The sequence below is a fragment of the Rattus norvegicus genome, chromosome 14 (genome assembly GCF_021556685.1).
Source record: "Rattus norvegicus strain SHRSP/BbbUtx chromosome 14, alternate assembly SHRSP_T2T, whole genome shotgun sequence".
NCBI classification, from domain to species: Eukaryota; Metazoa; Chordata; class Mammalia; order Rodentia; family Muridae; genus Rattus; species Rattus norvegicus.
The window spans coordinates 6,273,888-6,294,846 of NC_141547.1; the positions used below are offsets into that span (position 1 = coordinate 6,273,888).

General features: G+C 46.0%; 1 long non-coding RNA gene across 2 annotated transcripts; it reads right to left on the reverse strand.

Moving 5' to 3' along the window:
* Positions 1-221: 221 nt before the first annotated feature.
* Positions 222-18,311, reverse strand: LOC134481699 (uncharacterized). 2 transcript variants are annotated; one of them, XR_015636846.1, is made up of 4 exons: positions 16,099-18,311; positions 15,694-15,828; positions 12,104-12,261; positions 222-1,768 (listed from the first exon to the last, which is right to left on the reverse strand). It is a non-coding gene; the product is annotated as an uncharacterized LOC134481699 (long non-coding RNA). The 2 variants fall into 2 exon arrangements; XR_015636847.1 differs by lacking the exon at positions 12,104-12,261 and having other exon boundaries at positions 1,637-1,768.
* Positions 18,312-20,959: the final 2,648 nt, after the last annotated feature.

Sequence of the window (20,959 nt, forward strand, 5' to 3'; positions counted from 1 at the left end):
TCTCAGCTCTACCTTCCGAGGCTAGCTCTTCGTGGCCGTCAGCAGCCGGCTGTCCTGTGTCAGGTCATGGGAACAATTCATTACTGGTGTTTATTTTGCATCGGGTTGAGCTGTAAAACTAGTCCACAATAACATAACTCAGAAGGCTGTTATTTTAGAATTATTATATCCTATGCTGGTTGTGGTTGAGAAAAAGGCAGATTGGGAAACAAGCACCAAGACATCTTTAAAACATTTACTGCTGCCATCAAAAAGTAGGGAGGGAGGGAGAAGAGGGGACGGGAGGGGAGAGGGGAAGGGAGGAGGAGAAGGGAGGGGGAGGGGGGAGAAGGGAGGGGAGGAGGGAGAGGAGGGAGGAGGAAGGGAGAGGAGGAGGGAGGGGAAAGGGTGGGGTGGAGGGAGGGGGAGAAGGGAGGAAGGGAGGGAGAGAGAGAGAGAGAGAGAGAGAGAGAGAGAGAGAGAGAGAATGTATTTCACTTTAGTTTATTTCATTTAATGGTCCACTTCTTTATTTCTTTTGTAAAAACCCATTCATCTTTTATCCCAAATTCGAGTGTGAACACTAACTGTCAAGGTTGACAGCTGCACAATTACTTGGCTTAATTTTTGGTCAGGAGAAATGAGTCACTTCTTTCTTGTGTCTGATGAGTAGGAAGGGCGCTGTATTTAAAATGGCTCTGTCCCAGGGGGCGAATCTTATGGGTTTCACTGCCCAGCCTACTCAGAAAAATAAAAGCCAAGGAGGTCACAGCAGGGTTCAGGCAGAGCATGGCGTTTGTTTTAAAGACAACTCAGAAACTGATTTTCTCTCCAATGAGACGTAAAAGTGGTTCTGATTTTCCTCATTCCTTCAAAGTTGCAAAGATTTTTAAGACTCTAAGAGGTATTTTCCAAGTTATCTTTTTGTTTGGTTACCCTTTTTTCCAGACTTGAGAGGGCTCCGTGAGTGAATAAACATATTTTCGCTTTGGTCAGCATCTAGTTCTTTGAGATCACGGCTCTGAGTTCTGTGAAACAAAAATGAGTCTCTTTTCTCCAGTGTCTGTGTCGTGTATTATCTTTTCTATCCTAGTGATGGAGTCAGTGGTTACTCTGTGGGTTTCTCTGCCCCAGGACTGTCCAGAGATCGCTCTGCATTCATTTTTGCTTACTATGGAATAAGAGTAAAAGTCAACTTTCATTCTTGTAGGTTGCTGGGGGTTAGAATTGACCACGGCCTGCAGAAGTCATTTGATCTTATTAGAGAATCGTCTAGTATTTTGTGAAGGGAAAGCAAAGGATTTTGATAATTAATATTCAAAAAGGAACACCTTAGTTCAAGAAGAAGGAGGCTTCATGTAGAAGGAACTTGTGCTTACTAGGAAGGCTGATGAAGAGATTTCAGGTTTCCTACCATCCCATCAACCTGAGGATAATGTAATACCACATTTGATTTTTTTTAAAAAATGAATTTTTTTCTGTCATCTGTGAAAGATGGATGAAATAAGAAGGGGTTGGAGATTTAGCTCAGTGGTAGAGCACTTGCCTAGCAAGTGCAAGGCCCTGGGTTCGGTCCCCAGCTCGGAGAAAAAAAAAAAAAAAAGAGAGATCATGACATTGAAACGGAAATAAGCCAGACATAAAATGATAAATACAAGCCGGGAGGTGTGGCCCATGCCTTTAATTCCAGTACTCCGGAGGCTGAGGCAGGTGACTCTCCGATTTCAAGGTCAGTTTGGTCTGCAGAGTGAGTTCCAGGGCAGTCGAGGTTACACAGAGAGACCCTGTCCTGAAAAACAAAAACAAAAGCAAAAAAAAAAAAAAAAAAAAAAAAAACCAACAAAGAAAGAAAAACATTACTAGGAAAACGAGATGGATACAAATTGAACTCAGTCACACGGGTACTACTCAAGGTCGATCTCTGCGGACGGACGAGTAGAATGAACAGCAGCAGAGGCTTCCGGGAGGAGAGGGAACAGATAGAAAAGTCCAGCAGTGGGCGTTGTCATCACCAGATCTTTCCGGTGTAAGATTGCTTAGCATTGTGACTACAGGTGACAATACTGTGCTGTACGTGTTTCAAAAGTTCAGAAGGATTATGATGCTCCCAGCATAAAGCAGTGAAAAATGTTTGAGGAGAGGCCCGTTTGCTTTCAGTTGAGCCGTACCCAGTGTGTACCCATGAACATCACACGCTAATGCTACACCTTCTAACTACTTAGAACTTTTTGTAAATGCTTTTATCAGTTGAGGAGAAATCGAATAGTTGGGCATGGTGGTGCATGCCTTTAATCCCAGCACCGGGAGGAAGAGGCAGGCCGATCTCTGAGTTCGATACCAGCCTGACCTGCAAAGAGCTAAGCTCTAGGACAGCCAGGGCTGTTGTGGTAAGTAATAAAAAGATGCACCAACCCAGGCTATTGCCGGCACCGGCGGTCTGCATGGCATCTGCTGGGTATTTTCATCTCATTCAGCAAAATGTCTCTACCCAGCTCGTCATTAAGTTCCCAATTACTATCACAAGCCACCACCAGAAACTCTCTTGGCAGCGCTGGCTACTCCCTGGCCCCAGCAGCAGCCACCCTTTTGTGACTCCCTGCTGTGAACTCTGCTCACATTCCCAGCATCTGCCCCTTGTGGTTACAGTCACAACTCCCAGTAACCTGTTAAAATCAAAACTCTAGAGGCTTATAATTTATCAATCATTTTATATCAGTAAATTCTCACTCTACAAGGCATCCACACAATAAACTCATAATGAATTGAGGGCTGGAGAGATGGCTCAGTGGTTAAGAGCGCCCGACTGCCCTTCCAGAGGTCCTGAGTTCAATTCCCAGCAACCACGTGGTGGCTCACAACCATCTGTAACGAGATCTGGTGCCCTCTTCTGGTGTATAGGTGTACTTGCAGGCAGAATGCTGTATATATAATAAATAAATCTTTAAAAAACAAAAAAAACCCCAACCAAACAAACAAACAAAAAAAAAAAAACCACACGACCTTCAAAAAAAAATGAGCACTTTAAAAAAAAAGCATAATGAATTGATATTGATATAAACTGCCAACCTAGATAAGACAAAATGTCCAATAAAATTCCATCCCTTATGAAATAGTCATAGCTACCTGTGGCCATTTAAAGCCACACAGATCTGGGTCATCCTTCTCTGTCTCCATCTTGGTTCTTTCTTCTTCCTTCTTCCTCCTCCTTCTCCTCCTCCTCCTCTTCCTCCTCCTCCTCTTCCTCCTCCTCCTCTTCCTCCTCCTCCTCCTCCTTCTCTCTCCTTCTCCTTCTCCTCCTTCTTTTCCTCTTCCTCTTCCTCTCCTTCCTCCCTCCCTCTCCCTCCAACCCCCTCTCTCCAATCACAGGCCTTGCCTTATCTTGTGCCTGTCCTCGCCTGCGTCTGGACATCAATCCACAGAGGAGAAATTGAAATAGTTGGGTAAGGTGGTGCATGCCTTTAATCCCGGCACCCAGACGAAGACACAGTCAGATCTCTGAGTTCAATGCCAGCCTGGTCTACACAGTGAGTTCTAGGCCAGCCTGGTCTACACAGTGAGTTCTAGGCCAGCCTGGTCTACACAGTGAGTTCTAGGACGGCCAGGGCTACACAGAGGAACCCTGTCTTGAAAAACAACCAAGAAGAAATTTAAATAAAAGGCAAAGTCAAAACAAGAGTAAGAATGATTCATAGTCTTGTTCTCTTTCTCATCCTTTATTATCAGTTGTTTCTGGTCCCTTGTTCCTTACCTAACTGTCTGGGGCAGCACAGAAGTATACTGGTTTAATAGAATGACCAATTTTTTTCAATGCAGTGAACTATGAAAAGATGTGTGGCTCAAATCACTGGAACCCCCACTTTACACAAGCTTAGTGGCTGGAATAACCTCTTGAAAACATGAAATTAAAATTGTTTAGTTTGGGGGCTGGAGAGATGGCTCAGTGGTTAAGAGCACTGACTGCTTTTCCAGAGGTCCTGAGTTCAAATCCCAGCAAACACATGGTGGCTCACAACCATCTGTAATGGGATCTGATGCCCTCTTCTGGTGTGTCTGAAGACAGCTACAGTGTACTCACATACATTAAATAAATAAATCTTTTTTTAAAAAATCGCTTATTTTCCCCTGGTTTTACTCAGTATTGGAGCAGGCACAGGGCTTGTACTGAGCTCCTAGTACCACAGAAAACAACTCCTTCCTCAACCCAGCATCTGTACAGCATCAGGAGTAGTAAAGGGTGATGTTGGTGCATTTGTATCTAGTTAAACAGCCAGGAGCTTAACTTCTTAAGGCTATGAAATATGCAAGGATAATTCATAGATGCTCCTTAAACTTAATTTAGGTAACAGTTTCACTATTTTTTATTGTTTCTGACACTTTTAAAACAGGATAAAATGTAGCCTGATTTCCTGCCCATGTGGTAGTTCACCATCCACATTTATTTTAGTTTATTTGTATGTGTGCACGTGTGTGTGTGCATGTATGTGTATATATGCACATGTGTTCATGTGCATGTGTGTCCATGTGTGTGTATGTGTATGTATGCATATGTGTGTCCATGTGCATGTGTGTCCATGTGCATGTGTGTGCATATGCTTGTGTGTGTGTGTGTGTGTGTGTGTGTGTGTGTGTGCGCGCGTGCGTGTGGAGGCCCAGGATTTTTGTCAGGTGTTTTTTCCTCAATCATTCTCTGCTTTTACTTTTTTTTGAGTCAGCCTCTCACTAAATCTGAAGCTCATGGTTCAGCTAGGCTGGCTGGCCAATGAGTTTCCAGGAATTAGCCCGTCAAGTCTGAGTTTATGAACATGTGCTGCCATGCCCAGCTTTGAAATCTTTTTAATTACACTTAGTGTGTATGCGCCTGTGTCTGTGTGCGTCTGTTTTGTGTGCCTGTGTACAGAGCCAAGGACAACATGCAGAAATAGTATGTCTCTTTCCACCATATAGGTCTTGGGGACAGAACTCAGGTTACCAGGCTTGGTGGCAGGCGCTGTGGTGTCATGTCTGATTTCAGGGATCCAAGCTTAGGTCTGTGATATAAAACCTTACTCACTGAGCCATCTTCCCAGGGTCTTGTTCTGTGTGTTGTTTAAATGACCAGAATGGAAGGACACCAGGTAAGAAAGATGTAGAGATTAAATTAATACAACATAGAGCACGGAAATGTATAAAATACCATTATTCAGTTGTTCAAGATTTAGTTTCAGGCTAAGGCATGCTTGATATAGGAAATTAAGTCGTTAAGCTAATCAGCATATACTCTGCCGATATGTTTAAAATTCCAGCCTAGGAGCTCAGGATAGAAGTACGGAAGACCTATCATGATACCCACACTCGATTTAATCTAGAAAAGGAGGCAGGCATGAGAATAAATAGACAGACAGAAGTAAAAGTAGACGCAGCAAGCGAGATGGCTGCAGAGGGCCGGGCTGTGGAAAGGCCTGGAAGCGATGGCAATTTGCTGTGCACAGAGAAGAAGAAAGGGCATTTCAGGCGAAGAGAACAAAATGTGCAGAGGCATGGAGATCTGGAGAGATATGTGAGAGGCTCCCTGTGGTTTGAGTTTAGGGTTGCAGTGGGAAGTGGAAGGGAAGTGAAACTGGAACAGACGTACATCATGAGGGGACTGTACCCAGACAAAGGAGCTGGCTTCTGTAGGGCAGCTAGTGGGAAATCAGAGACTACGGGGAAGATACAATCATATTTGTTTGGTAAGAAAGGAAATTGTAAGAGGAATGTTAGAGGACGGACTGCAGGAGACTGATGGGAGAGAGCCTGCATAGGACGATGTGGCATTAGTAAGGGCTGAAGTCATAAAAGGACCAATCGGATTAGTGGCTGTAGAAATGGTGAGGAGTGGTGAGATTTTTGGATATAATCTGAAATAAAATGGATAGGATTTAGAGTTTCTTGGGATTTCTTTCTCTCTCTTCTCTCCCTTCCCTTCTTCCCTCCCTCCTCCCCTCCCTCCTTCCTTCCCTCCCTCCTCCCCTCTCCCCTCCCTCCCTCCTCCCCTCCCTCTTTTCCTCCCTCCCTCCATCCTTCCCTCCTTCCTCCCCTCCCTCCTCCCCTCTCTCCCTCCCTCCTTCCTCCCCTCTTCCCTCCCTCCTCCTTCCTCCCCTCTCTCCATCCCTTCTTCCCTCCCTCCTCCCCTCTCTCCCTCCCTTCTTCCCTCCCTCTATCCTTCCCTCTGTCCCTCCTCTCCTTCTTTTTTCTTTTCTTTTCTTCCTTACCAGGGCCTTACTACACAGCTCAGGCTGGTCTTAAACTCAAGATCTCCCATGTGGTGCTGGGATTGTGAGTGCACTCTAAGAATTAGTGCCTTACCTGGGGAGATTTGGGCATATTGATTCATTTACCATGATGGCACGATTTAGGGCAATAATGATCACATCAGTATTTTGTATTTCATAAAGACCTATGTTTTCTACTCTTTAGTGATCGTATAATACAGGCAGAAGAAGTAATGCCAATGTCTTAATTTTTTATTTCCTGCCTGTCCATGAGATGCAGGGAGGCTTCCCCTCCCCTGCAATACTTTGTTACTATGAGAGTTTGGGCCAGCATTTTACGCTTATGAGTTTAAAATTAGAAACCTGCCATTAAGGGATATTGATTTATTAAAAAAAAATCAATGTGAGTGGCTTATACTATACCTATAAAAGGAGTAGTGTGTAAGAAGTTTCAGAGAGGGAAAAGGAAGGATTGCCCAAGCTTTCTTCATGGGAGACAGTTCTCCGTGGAGCTCACTTTGCTGCACAGCCCTGGGAAGAGCGACTGAGCCCTTGGGATTCTCTTTTCATGGGCGTTTGTAGAGAGAACAACCTTGGATGAGGAGCATCTCTGTCGCTAGAGCAGAGGGCAGGTTTGTTTGCTCCCTTTCACAAAGATAAGTTCCATCCCAGGACAAAGGTTGCAGGTCTGGCAGCGGCTCTAAGCGGCTGGTGTTTGCCGTGCTCAGTCTCTTAGCAGCTGTGCAGACCTTACGGGTGCAAAATTCCCGGTTGATGCTACACACCACGCTCCCCAGACATGTGCGGACCGAAATGGCAGGAGCATGAACCACATGCCGCTGTCCTACAAGGGACAGAGTCCTTCTTCCCAGGCCCAGAGCCTCGTCTCATGCCAGCATGTGCAGAACTGAATGGAGCAAGCTAATTTGATAGCTTTGGGGTGTTGACAGACAAGGGCCTCTTGGGAGCTGAGTGGCTGCCTGGGACTCAGCAGGGAAGTAGTTATGGGCAGATGACTGTGAATATTTAGGCTGGACGGTAAGAGCTAAGTCAAGTCTCACAAGGATGTCGGGCCTGCTGTTTACTCCCTGCTGGGAGAAGATGCCAGGGTGAAGAAGTCTCAGAGCTGCTGAGGGGTTGGGTGGCTCCAAAGCCCACCAACATGGAGTTTGGGTTGAGCCACGGGTAGCTGCTGTGTCACTAACAGCACAAAGCCACTGTGCCCTGCTTGCCTCAGACTTGATGAGCACTGCTGTCATACCTCAGCTGTACAAAAGAGGAAGGGGATTAGAAGCAAGGTCAAGGTTTTCCTGTTGCCATAGGGACCTAAAAACCCCAAGCTCACCTTCCCACAGTGGAATAGAAGGTAACCGATCTGTCCAATCCCAGTGTTTTATTAGACACAGACACTGACGTTGTCCCTTCTACCCAGCTTCTTAAGGGCAAATGGAGCCCCAGACAACTTTTTGCAACTCAGTATTTATAGTAGCATGTGATGCTATCGTGAACTGTCTTCTGACGTGCCCTCCGCTCTTTATTTCCCTCCTCAGGGTCTCATCTTTTCACTCCCTGTTCCTTCTGCAGTTTTAGAGACATGATTTCATGCACGTCTGTGGGGTTTGAAGGAGAATGCCAAACACAGGCGTCTGGATTTGCAAGCTTAGCCCTCGGTTCACGAACTGCTCAGAAGGATTGGGAGGTGTGGCCTGGTTGCTGCTTGCAGATTAGGATGTAAAGCTCCAGCATCCTGCCCCCCTGCTTCCTGCTGTGATGATCATCGACCAACCCTCTAAAGCTGTAACCACCCCGGATTAAATGATTTCTAAGAGTTGCCTCAGTTACGGGGTGTTTCTTCACAGCAATCAAACAGTGACTAAGACATCATTCTAGAACCTTTTCATGATTCCAAAACCTCTCTCCAGTTCCAACTTCCAACGTAAAGTTCTACTCAATCTTTTTAAGCGAGTATGGTCTTGGGATCTCGCAAGCACATGCATGTCAACCAAACTTGCTTTTTCAAATTCTCTCTCTCTCACTCTCTCTCTCTGTCTCTCTCTCTCTCTCTCTCTCTCTCTGTCTCTCTCTCTGTCTCTCTCTCTCTCTTTCTCTCTCTCTCTGTGTGTGTGTGTGTGTGTGTGTGTGTGTGTGTGTGTGTGTGTGTGTGATTGAGATTTGATTCAAGGGCCTGGTACATACTAAGTTAGCATTATTCTGCCATTGCCTTAAAACACCAGCCCCTAATCTATGTAGACTGTGAGCCAAGAGAAACACCCTGCCTCAAGTTGCTTTGTAAGACATTTTGTCACAGCCCTGAGAACAGTGATGGACACTGGGACGTTAGTAATGGACACTGGGATGTTCTTTCAGCCCGATGTGTCTGTTATCATACACGTTTGCTCAGCTCATAGTTTGGGCTAGCCATATTTCAAATGGTCAAGTCTAGATGTTCAGGACGGGCTATATAGCACTACATGGAATAAGAGACCCAGGCTTCTGCTGTAGCCTCTACTTAAAGGTCCACGTCTCTTGCAGAAGAGCTGAGTCAGCTCCACTCGCCATGTTAGGTTACCAGGAAGAAGATATAGACAGACACAGGCCTGCCCTGTGCCCTTGAGACGACTCCCTAGAAAGGTCTACATTCTTCTTGTCAACATTTTACCACAGAATAGGAAGGCACTTAAGTCAAAGGAGTCTGTGGAAGAGGCCTTTTATTCTAGATGGCCACGGTCTGAAAAACACTAGAAATTCTGTTGCAAAGACCCTGGAGAGCCAAAACAATCCTGAGCAAAAGGAACGAAGCTGGAGATGTTACACAGCCACAGTAACTAAAACAATACGTTATTGATACAAAAACGGATACGTAGACCAGTGGAACAAAATCAAAGACCCAAACGTGAGTAAGCACAACGGTAGCCACCTGCTAGTTTGCAAAGATGGGGACAACATATGCTGACAAAGAAAGAGTCTTCAACAAATGGTGCTGGGGAAATTGGAGGTCCGCCTGTAGAAGAATGGAATTAGACGTATCTAGTCTTATATACATTAGATTTTTTTTTTTTGGTTCTTTTTTTCGGAGCTGGGGACCGAACCCAGGACCTTGTGCTTCCTAGGTAAGCGCTCTACCACTGAGCTAAATCCCCAGCCCTACATTAGATTTTTATATGTTACTTGTATAAATATACATCCTTGTACTGACTCCAAATGGATCATGGACCTAACCTGAAACCTGGGACACTGGAACTTCCAGAGGAAAACATAAGCAGTGCCCTTCAAGATGTAGGCATAAGAAGAGACTTCCTGGACCGCGGTCCATTTGTCCAAGAAGGAAGGCCAGCCATTGACAGGTGAGTCTTCGTAAAATGGAAATGCTTCTGCACAGTTAAAGAATCAACCAGGTGAAGGGGACGCCCACAGAATGGGAGAGACTGTCTGCCAGGGGTGCATCTGAGAGGTTTAATATCTAGAGTACACAAAGAATTCATAAAACAAAGAGTTATGGAGGGAAAGGGCATAAATGAGCCATTTGAAATATGGCCCTGGGACCTGAATAGACAATTCTCAAAAGAAGAAAAAAAAAAAGAAAAAAAAAACGGCTAAGAAATATCTTAAAAAAATGTTCATGATCCTTAGCAATTAGAAAAAAATGCTAATCAAAATACCTGTGAGGTTTCTTTTTACCTTAGTCAGACTGGCAGAGGTCAATGAAGAACTTGGCAATAAATGCCAAAAGGAATGTGGGCGAAAGGGAACCCTCCTTCACAGTTGGTCGGATTGCAAACTGATTCTATGATGGAATTTAAGGTGCGTTCTCAAAAGGCTGGACAAAAATCTACGTTAGACGTATCTATAGTCTTATATAAATTAGATTTTACATATTACTTATATAAATATAATTTCTTCTATTGACTCCAAATGGATCAATGACCTATACCACTCGTTGGCATGTGTCCAAAGGACATGGCCTCCTACTCCAGAGCTCTCTCTTGGTCGTGTTTACCGTTGTTCTGTTATCCACAATAGCTAGCAAGTGGAAACAGCCTAAGCGTCCAAACCTACAAATGGATAAAGAAGACGCAGACACGGCGAGCGCACACAGCGGTGTCCTCTTCGGTGGTTACAAAAATGAAATCATGAACTTTGCAGACACGGGGATGGAACTAGAACAGATCAGAACGGGTGAGGAGCGAGGCCACAGAAAGACGCAGAAAGACAAGTCCCTCATGTTCTCTCTCTCTGGGGCTCCTACCTCCAAAGCTTCGGGTGTGAGTACATGCCCTGGAACCCAGCAAGTAAAATGGAACCATTGCCGGGATAAGGGTCTTGGGGACTAATGGTGGGGGGATGGCAGGGTACAAGAAATCTGATCACAGAAATGGGAAAAGGTGGGGCTCCTCGGGGAGGGAGGAGGAAGGCAAAGGCAGAAGAAGGTGGGAGGTGGATGTGGGGGAAATAGAGGGTGTTAGTGATCTGATGGGGGACATGCTGAAGGGGATGCTTCTAGAGACGAGAGGAGGTATGTATAGAGGGAGGGAGGTAGGTAAGAACAATGAGCGTGGCTGGAAAGGCTGTAGGAATCATATTATGATCTATTTACTTTTTTAAAAAGTATAATGCACAAAATTTTTCTGAGTCTTGTCAGATCAACCTCACAGCCTAGGCTCTAGGTGATGTGTGACCTTTCCCACTCAGTTCAAATCTGACGTCCCCTTTGTCTAGCGACCCATAAACTACAGAATTCTGTTCCTTTCCCATACTGTGGCAGCACGAGAACAAGGCAACTAAAGGACAAATTCCTCTTTGGAAAAGGAAGAATATTCGTCTGATATAACTGTCCTCTTGGAGGCTCACTGCCCCCATCTGCTAACCGAGGCCTGGTCCTAGCTTCTATGCAATCTAATCTAGGCCTAGAGTGTTTTTCGGCCTCTGTGACTTGCTGCAGATTAAGCTCACCTTTTCTTGTTCTTTCTGACCTCTGGCTGGCTGATTCAACTCAGCTGGCTCAAACTCCTCTCCGAGGTGACTGATTCAATCTGGATTCTCTCTTGGGCTCTGACTGAATTGTTCTGCTTGGCCTCAAACTAACTCTAGCAATCTATTCTGACCTTCTGTCTCCTTTGGTCTTCACCTGTGTAGAACGCGTTCTCTCTGCAATCTGGCTTTGTATAACTGGTCCAGTAAAACTGTCCCACCTCCACCCCTACCCCGCTGTGCACTGCTCTCTCTTAAGTAACTTCCCTTTCCTCTCTCATCTCATGGGCATCTCCTATTCTGTCAAACCTTTCTCTGTTTCTTTACTTTGTCATTCATTCAATTAGACACCACTTTCTTTCTTTCTTTCTTTCTTTCTTTCTTTCTTTCTTTCTTTCTTTCTTTCTTTCTTTTTTAGATCCAACTGATAAAGATATAATTGCCCACTTAAACATACAAAGCCTGGTACCACCCATTCCTTAAGAACATTAATAACGGGCTGGAGAGATGGCTCAGCGGTTAAGAGCACTGACTGCTCTTCCAGAGGTCCTGAGTTCAAATCCCAGCAACCACATGGTGGCTCACAACCATCTGTAATGAGATCTGATGCCCTCTTCTGGTGTGTCTGAAGACAGCTGCAGTGTACTCATATGCATAAAATAAATCTTAAAAAAAAAAAAGAACATTAATAACAACCTGTAAATACACAGAGCAGAATCTTAACATCACCTGCCATCTTGTCCCACCATGGCTTCTCCGCCCCTCTCTCCCTCCTTTCTCTCAGTCTCCCCCTCTTCCTTCAAACTTATCTCCCACCCATCCTTCCTTCTCCTCCTATGACAGGCCTCCTTCTATCCTGTACCTGCCCCTCACCTGTACTTTACAAATTCAATGGAGAGTAGACACCACTTTCAAACAAACTTTACCTTCATTGTTTGGGATGAAAGGACGGGTACTAAGGGCACGTCTGTATTCCAGCCAGAAGGATTATAGGTGTGCGCTAAGGCTGAGCCACAACCACAGCTACAAATAGGTTTTTCCAGTAAACAACACAATCTCGGGGATCACAGTGCGATCAAATATCCTGCAACAGAGAATGAATGGGGTAGCCTCTAGCCCCTCACCCAGTTCCCATTAGAAAGGGATGCCCGTGTTTCCTGGCCCTGTAGCCCCTTTCTCATCTTCTGGAAGATTCTTCCCTGCCCATTGTCTTCCAGGATCAAAACTGAAGTAGGTATTTGCAAATGGGCCTCCCCGTGTACTTTTTCATCCCTTCCTCTTTTACTGTCCAGCTGTCCCGGAGGTGAACACTCACAGCCCTTTCAGGAATGTACTTGTGGGAATTCAGTGCTAGTAACTTTTTTTATTGGATATTTTTTAATTTACATTGCAAATGTTAGCCCCTTTCCTTGTTTCCCATCCATAAACCCCCTATTCCATTCCCCCTCTATCCTTCTTCTGAGGGTGTTCCCCCACCCACCCACCCTTTCACCCCTCTCTGCCTCCCCGACCTGACAGTCCCCTACACTGGGGAGTTGAGCCTTGGCAGGACCAAGGGCTTCTCCTCGCATTGGTGCCCAACAAGACCATCCTCTGCTACATTTGCAGCTGGAGCTATGGGTCTGTCCATGTGTACTCTTTGGGTAGTGGTTTAGTCCTGGGAGTCCTGGTTGGTTGGTATTGTTGTTCTTTGATTTTCTCCCCCCCCCCAGTCCCCTCCCCCCGGGAGCTGAGGACCGAACCCCAGGGCCTTGTGCTTTCTAGGCAAGCGCTCTACCACTGAGCTAAATCCCCAACCCCAGTATTGTTGTTCTTATGGGGTTGTAAACCCCTTCAGCTCCTTCAATCCTTTTTCTAACTCCTCCAATGGGGACCCCATTCTCAGTTCAATGGTTGGCTGCTAGAATCCACCTCTGTCTTTGTCATGTTCTGGCAGAGCCTCTCAGGAGACAGCTACATCAGGCTCCTGTCAGCATGCACTTCTTGGAATCAGCAATATTGTCTGGGTTTGGTGGCAGTGCTAGTAACTTCCTGTCAAAAGATTCGTCGAGGCATGCAGCCCCTTTGCAATTGGTCGGTTTGATCGGCAAGTCACGATAGCCACAATGCTTGCCTAGAGCCAATTTTCCACACAGACATTGATCCGCCTTGGTATTCTGTTCATATCCGTCTTCCAGCCTAATGCTGGTCCTGAACTCAACATAAGCAAGTTGTTCCTTTCAGAAGGCAGTCTTAAATCTGACCCCTGTTGGTTTGGGTAAGGCAGGGTATTCACGCAGCTGTGATGGTCTTATCTTTGTTTTCAGCTCTTCTGTTTGGGGGAGGCAGGCTTAGCTGTTAAAGCCAGAGGCAAAGCAGGCCTCTCTCGGTACATCTAAAGGGTTTCAGTCTTTGTTTGAAGTCTGGCTAGCCCCAGTTCACAGTTGGAAGGATTCAGCCTTGACCAGGAAGTACCAGGATTCTGATTTTTCTCCACTCATTTCCCAAGCTCCCGAGCTCTTCATTAGACAGCGACCTGCCTTAAAAGCTCTTGCAGTGACATTTTCACGAGCTGTGAGGAGGGTTTCTGCCTTCCCACTTAAAGAAGCATTGCGACTGCTTTGACACACTGCACACTGCCTGCTTCTGAGTGTGAGACAGCTTACTTTGTGGTAAGTTTTGGATTATGACAAAAACCACTGGATTTTCAGTGTCAGCCTATCTGAAAAAATAACATGTTTCTCTTTTGCAGCTGTCTATGGTGGTTAGCACGAGGCCAGCATTTGCATTTTACTCTGTCAGGATCTGCAGTCTTGTACCTACCTCTGTGTGTGAATCTCCATCCTTATGGACACCTCATTGTGCAAGCTGGCTGCTCTCAAATATAAGAAATCAGGGCTGTAGAGTTGGCGTAGTGGTTAGGTCTGCTCTTCCAGAGGACACAGGTTCAATCCCCAGCACCCACACGGCAGCTTTCTGTAACTCCAGTTCTAGGTATCTGACTCCCTCGCACACACATACGTGCCACCCAAACACCAATAAAAAATAAATAAATAAACCATTACAATTTTTAAAAAGATTTATAATGAATATAGAGTTGTTTCTGGACAGCCCTTTGTCACACTTTTCCATGAAGTGGAAATATTTACTAGTTTTTCATTTATCTGAAACTTTATAACTGATCATTTTAACCTCAAGGTATTTCTGGTTTACTGGGTCTCATAGTCCAGGCTGCTCTGGAAATCTGTATACAGCCTAGGTTGACATTCAATTCATAATCCCCCTGCCTCAGCCTCAGCCTCAGCCTCTTCAGTCCTGGTGTTGAGCGTGTGTTACTGCACCACTCAGGGTTTTGGTCCTACGGTCTCTAGTTTCTCAAGTAAACTGTGAAATGTTCAAAATGAAATCCACTTCTGTGTGTTATACAAGAGACTGGTTAAAACAGCAGGAGACCCATAGTGACTCCAGAAACTGTGCTGGGAAACTCAACGTTCTTCTACACGGCATGGTTTTTGTCCCTAATTATTTTATTGTTTAAGGGATGTGGAGGCTGTGCAGCACCACTTACGGATGTCTCAGGGCATCCGTGTTCAAAACTTCAACGGCTACCTCAGCACTTGGTGGGACGACCTTCACTTACATAGGGTGACAGTGACTAACATGTGGTCTCATGGTACAGCCTTGTCATTCTGCACGATCATAGGGCTAAGACTCAGAAAGTCCCCCGTGGTAGTCTGAACATGCTTGACTCAGAGAGTGGCACTACAAGGAGGTGTGGCAAGTGGGTGTGACCTTGTTGGAGGAAGCGTGTCACTGTGGGAGTGGGCTTTGAGTCCCTCCTCCTAGCTGCCTGGAATACAGTCTCTCTTGGTTGCTTTAAAATCAAAATGTAGAACTCTCAGTTGCTTCTCCAGCACCGTCCCTGCCTGAATGCTGCCATGTTTCTTGCTATGACGATAATGGACTGAACCTCTGAAACTGTAAGCCAGCCCCAGTGAAATGTTTGCCTTTATAAGAGTTGCCTTGATCGCAGTGTCTCTTCACAGCAATGAAAACCGTGACTAAGACAGCCCCTGGCTTCTGTTGTTGTCAACTCGAGATTCTTAGTACTTCTAGGAGTTGGTGAGATGGCTTAGCAAAGTAAAGGCACTTTGGAGGTAAAGGTAGGAGGTGAGAGCCAACACCTGCCACTTGTCTTCCGATCTACAAGTGTGCGCTGGTGTGAGCTCGCCTACACACCCGCCCACACAATTAAGAAATGTCAAAACAAACAAAAACAACAACAACAACAACAACAACAACAAAAAAAAAGGAAAATGAAGAAAGAAACTGTTACTTCTGATCAAAAGTCCTGCATTTTTCACTTTGTACTGATCCCTGAAACGGTTGCTTTGCTGATGTGGCGAGCGCGGTTTGCCCTCAGGAAGAACTACAGATCCTCCGTAGTTTGATATATATCCTTTAAAGCTACATCCTTTAAAGTGTGAAATAGGTGATTAGTCTCTTTGGATTTATTTAGATTCTAAACACCCCTGACCTGAATGGAGGTTGAACGAATGTCTGATGGGCTGACGTGTCCGTTCTGGGAGCTCTTCACCACCTTGTCCCTTGTGCTGCTCGGATAACGTCCCACTTCTCACAGTCCGCCTCTCCCAGGTGCCGCGCATGCCCACTGTAGAAAATGCAGCAAGCATTAGGATGCATACAAGGGCCGGGTTCCCTTATTGACTAATGTCTTTTTCACGATAGAACTTAAACAAAAAAAACAAACAAAAGACAAAAACTAAAACAACAAGCCAACATTCAGAGTCATGGTCCTCCTTTGTTCTCTTGCATCCCCTTCCTGGCCACTTCTCTTCCTTCTCAAACTCCCCAGGAAGCAAGCCCAAAAACTCTGTCTCTTGAAATGGGGAAGTACCGCCTGCCCTGTGCCCGGACCTACCTCCTCCTCAGCTAGTCACTGGGCTTGTGTCTGTAACTTTGAAGCTGCTTTGTCAGCGAAAGGTCTCTCTCTGCTCACAGGAAGCAATCGGGTCAGAACAACTTCCTCTCAACAGTTCAAGGGGCTGATTGTCTCCGAGCTTATCACGTAGACTCCCAGAAATTCCCACTGGCAACAGCATATAAATGACCATGCTTGAAATAAAATGCTCACTGAAGTATACTCATCTCGAAGTAGCTTTCCTGAGCCTCGTTGATTTATTAAATAGGCTTGCGGGTGTTTACTGATCCCAGTGAAAGACTTGAAAGAGCATGCGAGTAGGCGACACTTCAAGTCACTGAATTAAAATGACATTTATGGCTCTAAGCAACGGGAGAGATAAGATATTTCTGGTGAGAGTAGTTAGTGGACAGTGACCACAGTGTAGTCTCCGATCAGTCTGGGGAAGGAAGGAGTTTCCTTCCCCCTCCCTCCCGGAGAAGGTTATTTGTGGCCCAGTACGAACGAGCACTAAAGCCATCATCAACTGCTTTGTTTAAAATAGGAGGGATCTTTATCCTGTGAAGCCTCCTGCTTCCCCACTTCGTGTTCGAAAACGTTTTTCTGCGAAGGGATTAGAATCCTAAACACCGGAAAGGCACGGCCCATTACTGGATTAAGTATAATGATTTACTCTCTCATGGACAAGCCCTTCTGAGGCATTCTCTGGAGCCGATAACCTTAGAAGTCCTTCATCCTCCCACACCTCCAGCTTCTTCTCTCTTTTAGCAACATTAACCTGGGCAAGGAGACAACGTTTCTTTCTCTGCCTCCCGGTCTCATCTTGAGGTGTCTGCTGAGGTTTCCCTGCAGTTCTGTGGAAGGGACGCCTTGCCTTCTCCCTCCTTCTTAAAATGTCTTTTTGGTGGCACGGCTGTCTCTTGTTTTCTGCTCTGGTTTCCTCTTCATTGGTGACTCATTGGCTCTCTTCAGATCTCATCCTGAAGCACCGTGTTGCTCTTTTCTTTGGCCGGAGCTTGACTCCCACACACTCGCCTCCCCTCAATCCCCTGGTTGCGCTTGCCAAGGTTGCAGCGAGCTAAATTGTATCTTTTTTGTATGTTCAGTTTTTAACTTTAGTTCTTCTCTTTCTTCTTAGTGCTTAAGAGATTCCGTTTTGTTAGAATTGAATCACTCAGTTCATCTACGTCCAGCTCTCCCCTTTGTAGAAGTTAGGGTGAATTCAATGAACAGCGGTGGATTTTCACAACACAAACAGAAAGGCTTGAGTTTCTTTTTGCCTTAGATGAGGAATTAGGTGTCTCTTTAGATGTGAGCAGTGTTTCACACAGCACATCCCTCTGATAAGTGGTGAGTTTGCGTTTAAGAAAACAGGGGAAACCTTCAGAAACGGATTACAGAGCGTCCACAGTTCCCAGAGGAAGTAGCAAGGAGATGATACAAGAATAGAAAAGAGAAACATATCTGGAAGTTAGTCTGATGAGATCATGGTTAGCTTTAAACAGATGTAATGGTTGCTTGTCTAGTCATTAGTGGTCCTGCTTCCTCTATGTGCACAGACTTCCCCAGCCTTCAGCCCCACCCAAACACACAGAGCAGGGAGATAATGCAACTCTTCCCTGGGGCCTCCTGGGATTCCTGACTGCGGTTGAGTAGCAGGTGTCCTTTACCTGGATGCCTCCAGGAGCTTTCTTTCTCTGAGGTGCTGAGGATTGAGCCCAGAGCCTTCTGTATGCAGGGGAAAGGCTCTATCATTGAGGCCCAGTTTCCATTTCATGTTCTAATCCTGGATAAAGTGCCCCCATTTCCCACAGGTCACTGTTAAATTAAACACGAAGGGTCTTTCTCCTTCCTGTCCCTTGCTGCTAGGGCGCCATCCCAACCCCACTGCCTGGACTCCTGCTGTAGATCGTAGTGACCCGTGTCAGCTGTGCCTTAGTCTCGACGACAGGCAGCACCAGATTGTAATGTCTTCCTTTTGACAGGCATGGTTGGACAGCAAGATGGGAAACATCGAAGTGATGCTAAATGTTGCTCCGGAGCAAAACAAGCAGCCACCGCCGTGTTTGCTTGGACGTCTTCTGAAGTTAAGAGATCCGCTGGGGTAATTGAGACGCATCCCGTCACGCGTGTATCTCAGAAATGTTAAGGTGGAAGCTGAGCTTGGGTGTGGCTGCCGGTTAGTGATACTGTGGGAGAATCTCCATCACTTACTAAACTTAAAGACAGAAGACAAAGGGTCCTATGACATATTACTTTAAGGTAAACTTCCCTCAAGTATTTTTCTATATTTATATTCCAAATAAAACTACAATGTAAACTCCTATGAAGAATAGAAAACCCAGAAACGCAGGCTGGGGTGCGGCTTGGTGGTCCAGCACTTGTCTTACCACGGTGAAACCCCGTGTTCCATCCTCACCACGGGAAAGAAGTGGGGAGAAGGGTGTGGGAACCGGGATCCGGGATCCGGTGAGGGAGGCAGAGACCCACCAAGGAAGCCGACTCCAGAGACCAGCGTTGAGGTCTATTTCATTGTTCAGCAGCGAGCGTTTTTATAAAGCCTTTGGGCCAACGGGGAATTGACACAGCTCTGGAGTAGCCAACCATTCCATGGGCTCTATGGGAGGTGCTAGGCTGCCAACGCCCGAAGGGACTTCCGTAAAGATGCAGGAGGCTGCCACCACCCTGTTCCGGGCTCATTCTGAGGTTCCACTAGTCTGCCAGGATCCTCTATTTTGTGTCACGCGGTATGCCAGTGGACAGGGGCATTCATAAGAGTGGTATGGGAGCCTCTCCCACATCCATTGGGCCCCATCCAGGAGCTGCGGCATCCACAGGAGAGAAAGATCTCAAAACATAAGACAAAGTAACAACGTTTCGCGCGCGCGCGCGCGCGCGCGTGTGTGTGTGTGTGTGTGTGTGTGTGTACATATTTATGCCAGTGTTCTCATGTGCATTTGTAAAATTGGGATTATATATTTTGTGTCAGCTGTCTTAGTTGGTTCAAAGCACAGAAACTGCCTCCGTTTTACATTTACAGGGGAAAGGATTTTATTGGCAGAACGCAGAATCAAACACTCAGGCCTTGGGAGGATGGGGTCCTGGAAGCCTCAGGGTCTGTTCTGGAGCAGAGACTCAAGTTGCTTTCTTCTGGGGAAGGCAGGGCTGCATCAGCCTTAGCCACATACAGATGTCCTCCTCTTGAACCTCACTGTGCTGAGTGACTTCAATGTCCCTTAACTGAAGCCATTGTGTCCCTAGTGCAGCAGCAACCCTGTCCCTTCCAGGTTGTCCTTCTAGATTGTGCTCAAAGACCAGGCTCCCTCTCAAGGTCTTTCCTAGACTCCCCCTGCAGAGTCTTTAGAACACAGAAAACACTTCCAGGGCATACCATTAGGGAGGGGTATGTGGTGTCTCCAAGATGGTAAAGTCTCCCCTTCAGTGGGCTTTGCCTGAGGGTTTGTTCTGATGACTGCAGGGTGGGTGACTTCTCCCTGCTGCTGAGAACCAGTCGTGCATGGCTTCAGATCCTCCCCAGTAAGCTGGCTGCTGTGGCTCCCTTCCACACCCACCCATCTCAATGATCCATGAAGACTATGGGTGTGTGTGGCTTACTGGCCCCCTCTCTGTAGGGCTGGTTCACAGCCTAGGGATAAGTTAACCATTAGCCATAGGCATTCTGAGCCTACTTTATTATGTCTGTAAGTATTCTGAAAGCACTCCTTCCAAGTTTTGTGGAGGAAGGTTTAAAGCAAAGCAAAACCAAACCAAACCAAACCAAAAAAAAAAAAAAAAAAAAAAAAAAAGCACAACCCCCCCCACACACACACACAAAAAAAAAACCCCCTCTTTTCTTTTTTAATACCATGGCACTTACTTGATTGGAGTTCTATAGCCTTTCAGGGAAGGGAGGGGGACAGGGAGGGGCAATGCCCCAGGGACATCTCCTACCACTGGCTCTTTTACTTCTCTTCCCAGGCGATTTCCTGCAGCTGGAGAACTGAGTTTTCTGTCTTCCTGCTTCCCCGGCAAGGACTTGACCTTGCCACACAACTATTTCCTGCAGCCTCCCTGCTCACGTCATCCGATTTCATGCTGGCCATGGTGGGCAAGCCCCTGGGTCACAGTGCTTGCACAGGCTTGTGCATGTGGAGGTCAGAGGACAACTTGTAAGAGTTCCGTCTCTCCTTCCACTGCTGGGATTGAATTCAGGTTTTCAGGCTTGGGAGCAAAGCACTTTTTACCTGCTGGATCATCTCAGTGGCCTGAATGCTTTTTAGAAGGCATTCCAGAACGATCTCTTTCTGTGTGAAAGAGGAGTAGAGATAAATGAATAAGACAAAACCATGAAGGTGCTGGAGAGATGGCTCACTGGTTACGAGTGTAACTGATAAATGCTTGTGACTCCAGCTCCAAGGGATCATGCTGTCCCTTTCTAGTCTCCATGGGTACGTTTGCACACCCGCAGACATGCATACCTATGCAGATAAGGTGAAGAAAATATTTTATTTTGAAATAAATAAAATTGCATCATTTCCTCCCAACCCTTTTCACCTTCCAGCTCTTTCCATCCCCCTGTTTCCCCTATGTATTTTTCTTTATTGTTACCTTTTACGTAGAGATGCATAAATATATAAACAAAACCTGCTAAATCTTGCTTGTATGTATATGATTTTGGGGCTGACCACTTGGTATTGAAAAAAAACCACCTAGGGTACTCATCCCTGGGGAAAACTATTCTTCCTGTCCTGTCCTGGCATTTTCCAATTGCCTGAAGCTCCTTCTTTAGCTCCTTTCCCCTTGTAAGAAAGAATTCTCCACTCTCCCTCCCACCTTAGGGCATCTAATGGAGTTTCACTTG